Genomic DNA, 13712 nt, shown 5'->3' with positions numbered 1-13712 from the left:
TCTGTCAGATTAGGACCTGCATCTGTGTTCATACACCTGTATCCCTACGTCTGTCAGATTAGGACCTGCATCTGTGTTCGTACACCTGCATCCCCACACCTGTCAGATTAGGACCTGCAGTTGTGTTCGTACACCTGTATCCCTACGTCTGTCAGATTAGGACCTGCAGTTGTGTTCGTACACATGCATCCCTACGTCTGTCAGATTAGGACCCGTATCTGTGTTCGTACATGTTATATTCTCCGTGTTGTGAGAGACACAGGACTCTGGTCTGGAACAACGGTTGTTTATTCAGGACTCACTGTACAGCATTACAGGACAGCTCTGCATATCAATACATCTCTGCATGTGTCTAAAGATGGCCACTCTGCCCCTTGACCCTTGTCATCACTCCTGGGTGGAGCCAGCCTTAAAGTGACAGTACATGTGAAACCCTTCAGGTATAACACCTTCCATCCATACCTAAAAAAAAAACAAAAAACAAAAAAAAAAAAAAACAACAAAACAAGAACAGGCATAAAACAGTAACTCATAATTGTCCAATACAGTCCTCCAACTCAGGAGATTTACATGGTTTCTTCCACGTCCGGATGTGAGAACAACTTCCAGGGAAGCTCCGGGGGGAAAATGGCAGCGGATCACTTTCGGCGGGCCCGTCGAAAGTCTCGTAACCGGTCTTGCATTTGAAACCGGTCAGGAGGGCGACAGTGTCGTTGAGGACGGGCACCCAGCGACTCGGGGCTGGAGGAAGCAGGGCTGGCCGGAATGGACACCGGCGGGGCCAAGAGGGGATTCCCTAGCTCAGAGGGTGAGCAGACCTCTGGACCAGGGCTGGAGGGCTCTGTTGGAGCTGAGTTCAAAAGTTCAGAGTCTCCCCAAGCATCAGTCTCAATGCCTCCTGATCCGGTAGGAGCAGATCCTTGAGACACTGGAGGTGCAGCCGATGTCAGGGATTCGGGCAGCTGAGAACGAGAACGCAATTGGTCCACATGCTTTCTGCAAATGGAACCATCTTCCAGGCAGACCCTATACATTTTGGGTCCCAAAGTCTCTGCGACGATAGCAGGAAGCCAACGAGTGTTGGAAGCGCCATAAGATCGGGCCCATACCTTTTGCTGGGCTGTAAACCGGGGAATCTCGTCGTGTTCGACCCTCTTGTCTTGGGACTGCCGTACATGTTCCTGGACCGTTTGAGGGCGGAGCATATCCAAAACAGTCCATGGCTGCCGACCCAAAAGAAGTTCAGCTGGAGTTTTCCCAGTGGTTGCATGTGGTGTGGTTCTGTAAGCAGAAAGGAAGGAGTCCAGCTGCTGGGGTGACAGGGACTGTTGTTTACTTGTAGCCACAGTAGCTTTGAAATAGCGTTTGAAGGTCTGTACAAACCTTTCTGCTTGACCATTTGTAGCCGGGTGGTAAGGTGCGGTCAACTTGTGTTTGATGTTGTGGGCAGTCAGGAAACCCTGAAACTCCTGGCTTGTGAATTGTGCACCGTTGTCTGTGACAATTTCTCTGGGGTATCCAAACGTAGCAGCGAGATGTAACAGTATGGAAATCGTCGCCTTAGTCGTTGGCTGAGTAACAGGAACGACCTCAGGCCACTTTGAATGGGCATCAATAATGATCAAAAAGGTGTGTCCTCTGATCGGGCCTGCAAAGTCCAAGTGTAGGCGAAACCAGGGAACCGTGGGCCAAGTCCAGGGCTGGACGCACCCTCGAGGAGGGTCTCTCGCAGTTTGTGCACATCCAGCACACGCATTCACATATGTCGTGATATCGGAGTCGAGGTTTGGCCACCACACATAGCCTCGGGCCTTTTGTTTCATACGTGTGCCCCCGGGATGACCAGTATGTAGCAATTCCAGAATGTGTCTCCGGAGGGTCTGTGGAACGATCACTCGGTCTCCCCATAAAACACAGTTGCCAGACACAGTTAATTCCAGACGCCTACGGAAGTAAGGCTCATAATCCTGTGTGACAGTTGCAGGCCAACCGTACCGTACCCAGGAGAGTATTGTCTTAAGGAAGGTATCCTTGGCTGTATGGGCTGCTACTTCCCCAGAAGACAGAAAGGACAGGCTAGTGTAACGACAACTCTTGACAGGTGGAGAAGAGTCTGTTAATGTCCTTGTCAGACGGGACATGGCGTCTGCATTAGCGTTGGCATCATGGCTGCGATACTGGATTTTGTAGCTATATGCTCCCAAGAATAGGGCATAGCGTTGAAGACGGGCTGCAGTCGTCTGGGAGATGCCTTTGTCAGGGCTAAAGATCTGAAGGAGTGGTTTATGATCAGTCAGTATGGTGAATTCCCTACCATACAGGTAAAGATGAAACTTCTTAATTGCCCATATGAGCGCCAGAGCCTCTTTGTCAATGTGAGAGTAATTGCTTTCTGCTTTTGTCAAGGACCTGGAGGCGAATGCCACAGGTTTCTCTGACCCATCTGGTAAAACGTGAGATAGTACAGCCCCTAGACCATAGGGTGAGGCATCACAAGCCAAGGTGAGAGGCCTTTGGAGGTCATAGTGCACGAGCATGCGTGACGCCAACAGCTTTCGCTTAGAAACTTCAAAAGCACGTTGGCATGCAGCCGACCAGTTCCATCTGGAGTGTTTCTCCAAAAGCTTGTTTAATGGAAACAAAGTGTGTGCTAAATCCGGCAGGAATTTGTGGTAATAGTTCAGCAAGCCCAGGTATGATCGCAGCTGCTGGACGTTGGTCGGGGCTGGAGCTTTAACTAAAGCATCAACTTTGGCTTCCGTGGTGTGTATACCCTCTGCATCCACAAGGTGGCCACAAAACTCCAATTTAGGTACCATGAATTGGCATTTCGCTAAGTTCACTTTTAGACCCTGCTCTTGGAGTCTGGCCAACACAAGCTCCACGTTACGCTTGTGTTCCTGGTCCGTCAGGCCCGTGATGAGCATGTCATCTAACAGGCACTGTGTGAAAGGAATGTCCGCCAAAATCTCATCCATCTTGCGTTGCCAAATGGCTGGGGCGGAGGCTACCCCAAACACCATCCGATTGTATTCATACAGTCCCTTGTGAGTGTTGATTGTTAGAAACTTGCGGGACGAAGGGTGGACCTCAAACTGTAAATAAGCTTGCCTGAGATCAAGCTTGGTGAACTTTTGACCTCCTGCAAGAGAGGCAAAAATGTCATCTACTCTGGGTAGGGGATACTGGTCTATCTCCAGTTGAGAATTTAGTGCCATGCGGAAATCGCCACAAATGCGTAAGTCCCCATTCGCTTTCTTTACTGGTACAACTGGTGATGCCCACTCGCTGTGCTCTACCTTTGAGATGACACCTTGTTCCTCCAGCCGGCTTAGTTCAGCTTCCACACCTGCTCGGAGTGCGAAAGGTACCGTCCGAGCTTTGAAGAACCTAGGCTGGGCATTGGGTTTCAGCCTGAGTCTCACACAGTCATGCTTTATTTTTCCCAAATGGTTATCAAAGACTTGCGGGAATCGCTGTTTCAGGGACTTCACCCATCCCTCTTCATCCCCTGATGGGATGGTCACGGTGTTGCAGGGGTTAATGGCGATGTCTGGCATGCCAAAGTGAGCAATCCAGTCTCTCCCAAAAAGAGGGGGTCCCCCATGTTCTAGGATATATAATGGCATTCTCTTTGTCTGACCCTTGTAGGATACCTGTACTTTCACGTACCCCAGTGGGTGGAGTATCTGCTTTGAATATGTCTGCAGTTTGATTGGTGTTGGACGGACAGTTGTTCGGATCAGAAGTTTTCTCCATTGTTTCTGGGTGATAACTGAAACTGCTGCTCCTGTGTCTACATCCATCTTGAGTTTCTTTCCTTCCACGGTTACCTCTACAGTCATTGCTGAGGGTGCTGAATGCATATGATGTATGTCCAATCTGTGGAGCACTTCCTCATCCTCTGATTCAGATGACGATGTATATCTTCCCACCATATATGCCTTTGTCCTGGGGTTCAGAGGTTGTTTATTTCGCACCTTCTTACTACGGCAGACTCGTTTCAGATGGCCTGCCTTACCACAATTATGACAGAGCTGATCCTTAAACCGGCAGACTTTGTGATCATGGTCTGTATTCCCACAACGGTAGCAAGCTGACGTCCTGGTTGGTGAGGTTCTATATTTCCAGTTAGCTGCAGTTTGCTTGACTGCTGTTCTGAAAACTTCCTCTTTAACCTCTTCCCTTCTGCTCTGGGGGTTCAATGCCTCTGTATCTTTCACAGCCATTTCCATCACTGAAGCTATCTCAATTGCCTTTGTAAGGGTAAGGTCTTTCTCTGTTAACAGTCTCTTTTGGCTAGACTCACTATTCAGTCCCATGACAAACTTATCCCTCAGTGCAGTTGGTAAATACTCCCCAAAAGAACAAGTTGAGGCTAGTCTGCGAAGGGAGAGCACATAAGTCTTAATATCTTCACCTGGCTGCTGCTGCCGCTGATAGAACCTGAATCTTTCTGCAATCTCTAGTGGTTTAGGCTGGAAGTGATTTCCTAACAGTGTCAGGAGCTCTGCCAAAGCCTTAGTTGCTGGTTTTTCAGGGAAAAGGAGATCCCTAAGAGTGTCATATGTTCTAGCACCAACCAGTGTCAGAAACACTGCTACTTGCCTGTCGCCTGGGATGGCATTTGCACAGAAATATTGTTCTAATCTTTCAATCCAAGAAATCCACGTTGTCTGTTCGCCATCAAATTCACTTAATGTCCCGATCAATGACATTTTCCTGCTGGGCTCTGTGGGTGTTTGTATTCCTGACAATCCAGAGTTTTTTTTTTTCTTCCTTTCCTTTCTCACACGGATAGTAACCTTGTAAATCCCATCCTCGTCGCCACTGTTATATTCTCCGTGTTGTGAGAGACACAGGACTCTGGTCTGGAACAACGGTTGTTTATTCAGGACTCACTGTACAGCATTACAGGACAGCTCTGCATATCAATACATCTCTGCATGTGTCTAAAGATGGCCACTCTGCCCCTTGACCCTTGTCATCACTCCTGGGTGGAGCCAGCCTTAAAGTGACAGTACATGTGAAACCCTTCAGGTATAACAGTACACCTGCATCCCCACACCTGTCAGACTAGGACCTGCAGTTGTGTTCGTACACGTGCATCCCTACGTTTGTCAGATTAGGACCTGCAGCTGTGTTCGTACACCTGCATCCCCACGTCTGTCAGATTAGGACCTGCAGTTGTGTTCGTACACCTGTATCCCTACGTCTGTCAAATTAGGGCCTGCAGCTGTGTTCATACACCTGTATCCCTACGTCTGTCAGATTAGGACCTGCAGTTGTGTTCGTACACCTGTATCCCTACGTCTGTCAGATTAGGATCTGCAGCTGCGTTCATATAGCTCCAGGTGGCTCAAGCCACATAAATGAACCACTGATTCACACTGTACAGACCCCAGCACCCATGTCCATGACCCCCAACACCTCATTCACACAGAGATTTATTTATCAACTCAGATTCATCTTTTAGATTTAGCAGGAATTCTGTGAGTTATGTTGTATTTGTGTCTGCTAATAATGCTTTTTTTGTATTTTTATTGAAATATAGCTTTAATATTTTCTTGTGGGGGCAAGCGGCCCTGTCAGGTAGTCTGTACAGGGCCCCGCAATTTCTATCAGAAGCCCAGATTGTGGAAGAACTTTCATTCACAAAAACACAAGCTGATAACAGCACAAGACAGGCACTACACTAGGCTGTCACAGACATCTGTTGTAGCTGACTTGTGCTGTTGTCAGCTTGTGTTTTTGTGAATGAAGGTGCTCATCTTCAGCTCAAATCATTCACAGCAGTTTGCACTCTATATGTGCCCTGAACAGCAGGCGGCAGGTCCTGAACAAGAAAGATGAGGAGTCATGGAGTTGCAGAATGGAGTGAGGGTGTTGCTCAGGACTTGCTGTTAACCCCCCCCCCCTCCCTCCATGAAAACACCCATATTTTGAGGTCGGGGGAGGATCTACAGCCAGCAATGACAGAAAATATTTATTTATTTATTCTACAGTATCTGAGGATCTGGGATATCTATCTCAGAGACTGGATGTCTGGTGTATGATATGATATATACACTCACCGGCCACTTTATTAGGTACACCTGTTCAATTGCTTGGTAACACATATTGCTAATCAGCCAATTGCATGGCATCAACTCAATGCATTTAGGCATCTAAACATGGTGAAGACAACTTGCTGAAGTTCAAACAAGCATCAAAATAGGGAAGAAAGGGGATTTAAGTGACTTTGAACTTGGCATGGTTGTTGGTGGCAGACGGGCTGGTCTGAGTATTTCAAAAACTGCTCATCTATGGGGGTTTGCACATACAACCATCTCTAAGGTGTACAGAGAATGGTCTAAAAAAGAGAAAATATCCAGTGAGCGGCAGTTGTGTAGACAAAAATGTCTTGTTGACGTCAGAGGTCAGAGGAGAATGGGCAGACTGGTTTCAGATGATAGAAAGGCAACAGTAACTCAAAAACCCACTTGTTACAACCAAGGTATGCAGAATAGCATCTCTGAACCCACAACACATTGAACCTTGAAACAGATGGGCTACAGCAGCAGAAGACCGCACCAGGTGCCACTTCTGACAGGTAAGAACAGGAAAGTACAGTAAGGGTACAATTCACACAGGCTCACCAAATATGGACCATAAAACATTGGAAAAATGTTGCCTGGTCTGATAAGTCTTGATTTCCGCTGCGAAATTCAGATGGTAGGGTCAGAATTTGGTGTAAAAAACATGACAGCATGAATCCATCCTGCCTTGTATCAACAGTTCAGGCTTGTGGTGTTGGTGTAATGGTGTGGGGGGATATTTTCTTGGCACACTTTGGGCCCCTTAGTACCAAATGAGCATTGTTTAAATGCCACAGCTCACCTGAGTATTGTTGCTGACCATGTCCATCCCTTTATGAGTACAGTGTACCCATCTTCTGATGGCTTCTTCCAGCAGGATAATGCACCATGTCACAAGGCACAAATCATCTCAAACTGGTTTCTTGAACATTACAATGAGTTCACTGTACTCCAATGTCCTCCACACTCACCAGATCTCAATCCAATAGAACACCTTTGAGATGTGGTGGAATGGGAGATTCGCATCATGGATGTGCAGCCGACAAATCTGCAGCAACTATTTGATGCTATCATGTCAATATGGACCAAAATCTCAGAGGGATGTTTCCAATACCTTGTTGAATCTATGCCATGAGGAATTATGGTACTGTAGTTCTGAAGGCAAAAGGGGGTCTAACTCGGTACTAGCAAGGTGTACCTAATAAAGCGGCTGGTGAATGTATATCAATAATATGTGATCATCTAAAGCAAGTATTTGGCTTCATTTAAAGAGAAACACCCATCACAATACAGACCTTTGCCTTATCCGATAACGAATTTAGGACCTGCATATGAGCAATTTAAGACTTGCATATGAGCAAGTGCATTCTCGGAGAACCTGCAATAAATATTCAGGAAATATAGACCTATATGAAAAAGCAGTATAGCTCATCATAGAAAAATCACCGAAACACCTAGAATTTTCCTAGTTCGGGGTAAAGTGAATGCTGCTATTTAAAACCAACCTTTTGACAAGCAGATAAATACAATAGTTGAAAATTAATTGAAATCTTTTTTTTTCTTTTTTTTTTTTACCTGCCAAAGAATGTGTAATATTGTGCATTTGGCTTTGGAATCTGGACAGTGGACACCCCTGGCAGAAAACAGAGCCAGACTCTCAACCTTCACTATAGCAGCTGCACAGGTTAGTCAAGAACACAACCCCAGCCTGAAAATTGGGGCATATTCTAGTGTTTCCTCCCCCACCTACCTCCCGCCCGTCCTCGTCTTTTGGGCCCTCGGTCAGCCTGTTGATGTCCCAGCTGGGAGGAGGTTTGAGAAGGAGTGCAGGCTCTGGGAGGCGCCAGGGATGCTGCACCCACTGCTGCTTAGGACAGGGCGGCGCCGTGGCAGTGGAGGTCTTCTCCCTCGCAGGCTTTCATGGCAGTGGAGGTCTTCTCCCTCGCAGGCTCTCAGCTCTAGCCAGCTTATAGGGTCGCCGGCTGCCCGCTCGCTGTGTGAAGACGTCACAGCTCAGCAGCAGCTGCTGTCGGCGGGGGATTTGTGGATTTTGCTTTGTTGCCCTGCACCCCACTGTCACCGGACCAGCAGAACTCTTTGGGCCCCACAAGCACTAGGTGCGGAGGAGGAAGAAGTTAAATCCTCCTCCACTTTGAATCATGGCCAGGGAGTCACGGCCGTGACGTCACTGGTTGCTAGATGCCAGCCGGCTCTAGCAAACAGTGGCCAATAGGCTCTCAGGTGGAGGTGGGGGGCAGCTATTTTGCCGCTCTGGGCCTGGGCAAAAATTCAGCACTGGCGTGGTGCACCTTTAAAGTGGCTGTAAACCCGAAAAAAAAAAAGAAAAACCTGCAAGACAAAGGCATAATGAGCTAGAATGCATTGCATACTAACTCATTATGTATTACTTACCTTAGAACGAAGCCCCGACACGGACCCCCGGACATCGCTGCGGGCGCTGCCATGATCCCTCGGCGTCTCTTCCGGGTTTGGCGGCTCCGGTGCTGTGATTGGCCAGAGCCGTGATGACGTCACTCGCGCGCATGCGTGCGGGAGTGATTTTCCGGCAAGCTCCCGGCAAGGAAAACTGAAGGTCCCCCTGGACCTTCAGAGCGCATGCGCCGCTCGCATGAGCGGCTGCATGCACTGCAAATATCTCCTAAACCGTGCCGGTTTAGGAGATATTAATTGTACCTACAGGTAAACCTTATTATAGGCTTACCTGTAGGTAAAAGTGTCAAAAAGCGGGATACTACCGCTTTAATTAGTTTGACAATTTTGCACCAGTGTATGGACTATTTTGTGTTTTTTGTTTACTAAAGATGAGCTATGTTTTTTTCTTTTTTTTTTTTTTGGATGTTTTTGAAAATAAAAGGACTATTTACTTTCACCAACACGGCTGGCTGATGATGTTGGACTACCTCGTATAACAGTTTGTACAGTATGCATGCATCTATCATCTTTGTGTGTGTGTGTACTGTATGTATGCGTATCTATGCATCTATCTATCTAAATGTTTTACATGTCTCAGAAAAAGACTTGACATATACGTACATAATGTAGAATAAATGCTTGAAGCAGCATAAGAGGGTCTTCATATTACTTAGTGTGTCTCTGTGTTCCCTTACTGTTTATTTTAGTTGCTCGGCTCTCTTTCTGGTTGTAGGCATTCTATATCACTTCTCCACCCCTCAATGTTCTTCCTCTGCAAGTAATCTTTTCCCACTGTGGCTGTCTAGGAATTTCCTCAAGGATATAGGCACACCTGCTGTTCAATACATCAAGAAAAAGCCAATTACAAGAAAAGCCTGTAGGATAGCCTACTAGACACCACTGGACTACTGCCAATCTGGTATCGCTGTATTCCTAATTATTCTAGGATATAAGGTAATTGGGAATCAGATCCATATACCGTATTTTGTCACTGAGTTTATTCCAGTAAAGGCTCTCTCTCGGGGATGTGAATGAAAAGCCAGGCTTGCACTTCTCGGGTTCTGCTGCCTCCCAGTGCAATCTCCTTCCTACTGTTCTGCTGCTACTCATACCATTTCCTTCATCACAATCTTTAGTGGAGGTGGAAACAAGTTACTGGATACAGTCTGTTGTCCTCTTGTCTGATTAACCTCTCAGGATCTTCTGCATTACTAATGCGGCAGCAATGCCTCATAGATCATGTACACCTAAGCATCAGGAATAGCTTGTCCCCAGTCTATTTTATTGGGGTGCACAATGTATTGAGATTTGGAGCTTCTTTTACTTTTGTGTGATGAACTTTTGGATACTAATAAAACTATCGTCCTTTGTAAAAACAGAGACTGATATATGCTGGATCAGAGAGGACAGAAAAAATAGAGCTCTTGTCTACAGCAGTGTTAATTTTGGCAGCAAATTTCAATTTACTTTTAGTCTTAGTCTTAGGACTAAAATGGCATTTTAGTTTTAGTCCCATTTTAGTCTTCTGCAAGTGTTTTAGTTTTAGTCGTATTTAGTCGACTAAAACTCCAGTATATTTTAGTCGACTAAAACTCATTTTAGTCATCTATAATCAAATGGGTGTAGTTCAATTGTAATTTGTAATGCATTATTTAAGCATTTCTCTACAATTTCCAAACTCATTATATACTACTGCTGGTCCTGGAGTGAAAAATCTAATATGTTATTATTTATGCTTTGAGCATGCACCAGTTTTAATTTTTGGCAGCAAATTTCGATTTAGTTTTAGTTATAGTCTTTTGACTAAAATGCCATTTTAGTTTTAGTCATATTTTAGTCTTAAGACTAAAATGCCATTTTAGTTTTAGTCGTATTTTAGTCATCTGAATTGTGTTAGTCGACGAAAACGTTTTAGTCAGTTTTAGTCGACGAAATATAGTTTTGTTAATTAGATACATATATATATATATACCGTATATATATATATATATATATATATATATATATATATATATATACATATATATATATATATATATATATATATATATATATATATATATATATATATACACACACACACATTTTTGTCACAGGCTAAGCAACTCCATATACATTGTATGTGTAAACTAGAACCTATGGTTTTCCAAGTGTTATTGGGCTGTAGCTTCAGGATGGATTAGCATGAAGGCTGGTAATTGTAGTTCCATAACTAGGGCTTGTTACCTTTTCTATAACTGGTGTACACAATATGTGTTGTTCATTTAAACCCCTGCAAAGCAAATTAATATAGATAGATAGACAGACAGACAGACAGACAGACAGCTAATGCATACATAGATAGATGATTGATGGATAGATTGATATATAGTTAGATGATTGATGGGTAGATTGATATATAGATAGATGATTGATGGATAGATTGATATATAGATAGATGATTGATGGATAGATTGATATATAGCTAGATGATTGATGGATAGATTGATATATAGATAGATGATTGATGGATAGATTGATATATAGATAGATGATTGATGGATAGATTGATATATAGATAGGTGATTGATAGATAGATAGATAGATAGATAGATAGATAGATAGATAGATAGATAGATAGATAGATAGATAGATAGATAGATAGATAGATAGATAGATAGATAGATAGATAGATAGATAGATAGATAGATAGATAGATAGATAGATAGATAGATAGATAGATAGATAGATAGATAGATAGATAGATAGATAGATAGATAGATAGATAGATAAGATGAGAGATGAAGAGAAAGAGAGGGAGAGGGGGAGAGATGATGATAACAGGTATTGTACACCCTTGGATGAATATATATCTATATATAAAAATAGCTAAATAGATAGAATGTTGTCCAGATAGGTAATAATAGATAGTGTACTTTGAAGCACGTATCAATGAGCCATCCAATGTACCCGCATAGAGCGCATTCCCTGTGCCTGTCCTGCTTCCCCCTGTCTATGCTGTGTACATAGCCCCAGACAGGGAGTAGAGATCTCTCCAGAGCCAGGCTGCATTTTGTGGCAGAGGTGGAAGTATGGGGAGGACAGCACATCTGTCTGTAGGGAGTCACAGAGAACATCTGTCTGTATGGAGTCACACAGCACACCGGTCTGTACGGAGTCACACAGCACACCTTTCTGTACGGAGTCACACAGCACACCGGTCTGTACGGAGTCACACAGCACACCTGTCTGTACGGAGTCACACAGCACACCTGTCTGTACAGAGTCACACAGCACACCTGTCTGTACGGAGTCACACAGCACACCTGTCTGTAGGGAGTCACACAGCACACCTGTCTGTACGAAGTCACACAGCACACCTGTCTGTAGGGAGTCACACAGCACATCTGTCTATACGGAGTCACACAGCACACCTGTCTGTAGGGAGTCACGCAGCACACCTGTCTGTAGGGAGTCACACAGCACATCTGTCTATACAGAGTCACACAGCACACCTGTCTGTAGGGAGTCACACAGCACACCTGTCTGTAGGGAGTCACGCAGCACACCTGTCTGTAGGGAGTCACACAGCACATCTGTCTATACAGAGTCACACAGCACACCTGTCTGTAGGGAGTCACGCAGCACACCTGTCTGTATGGAGTCACACAGCACATCTGTACGGAGTCACACAGCACATCTGTACGGAGTAACAGCACACCTGTCTGTAGGGAGTCACACAGCACACCTGTCTGTACGGAGTCACACAGCACACCTGTCTGTACGGAGTCACACAGCACATCTGTCTATACGGAGTCACACAGCACACCTGTCTGTACGGAGTCACACAGCACACCTGTCTGTACGGAGTCATACAGCACCACTGTCTGTACGGAGTCACACAGCACACCTTTACGGAGTCACACATCACATTTGTCTGTACGGAGTCACACAGCACATCTGTACGGAGTCACACAGCACACCTGTCTGTAGGGAGTCACACAGCACACCTTTCTGTACGGAGTCACACAGCACACCTGTCTATACGGAGTCGCACAGCACACCTGTCTGTATGGAGTCACACAGCACACCTGTCTGTACGGAGTCAAACAGCACACCTGTCTGTACGGAGTCACACAGCACACCTGTCTGTAGGGAGTCACACAGCACACCTGTCTGTACGAAGTCACACAGCACACCTGTCTGTAGGGAGTCACACAGCACACCTGTCTGTACGGAGTCACACAGCACACCTGTCTGTAGGGAGTCACGCAGCACACCTGTCTGTATGGAGTCACACAGCACATCTGTACGGAGTCACACAGCACATCTGTACGGAGTAACAGCACACCTGTCTGTAGGGAGTCACACAGCACACCTGTCTGTACGGAGTCACACAGCACACCTGTCTGTACGGAGTCACACAGCACATCTGTCTATACGGAGTCACACAGCACACCTGTCTGTACGGAGTCACACAGCAAACCTGTCTGTACGGAGTCATACAGCACCACTGTCTGTACGGAGTCACACAGCACACCTTTACGGAGTCACACATCACATTTGTCTGTACGGAGTCACACAGCACATCTGTACGGAGTCACACAGCACACCTGTCTGTAGGGAGTCACACAGCACACCTTTCTGTACGGAGTCACACAGCACACCTGTCTATACGGAGTCGCACAGCACACCTGTCTGTACGGAGTCACACAGCACACCTGTCTGTACGGAGTCACACAGCAAACCTGTCTGTACGGAGTCATACAGCACCACTGTCTGTACGGAGTCACACAGCACACCTTTACGGAGTCACACATCACATTTGTCTGTACGGAGTCACACAGCACATCTGTACGGAGTCACACAGCACACCTGTCTGTAGGGAGTCACACAGCACACCTTTCTGTACGGAGTCACACAGCACACCTGTCTATACGGAGTCGCACAGCACACCTGTCTGTACGGAGTCACACAGCACACCTGTCTGTACGGAGTCACACAGCACACCTGTCTGTACGGAGTCACACAGCACACCTGTCTGTACGGAGTCACACAGCACACCTGTCTGTACGGAGTCACACAGCACACCGGTCTGTACGGAGTCACACAGCACAGCTGTCTGTACGAAGTCACACAGCACATCTGTCTGTACGGAGTCACACAGCACATTTGTCTGTACGGAGTCACACAGCACATCTGTACGGAGTCACACAGCACACC

This window comes from Pelophylax lessonae (assembly GCF_965119305.1).
Source record: "Pelophylax lessonae genome assembly, chromosome: 4".
NCBI lineage: Eukaryota > Metazoa > Chordata > Amphibia > Anura > Ranidae > Pelophylax > Pelophylax lessonae.
This window is presented reverse-complemented; position numbering follows the sequence as displayed.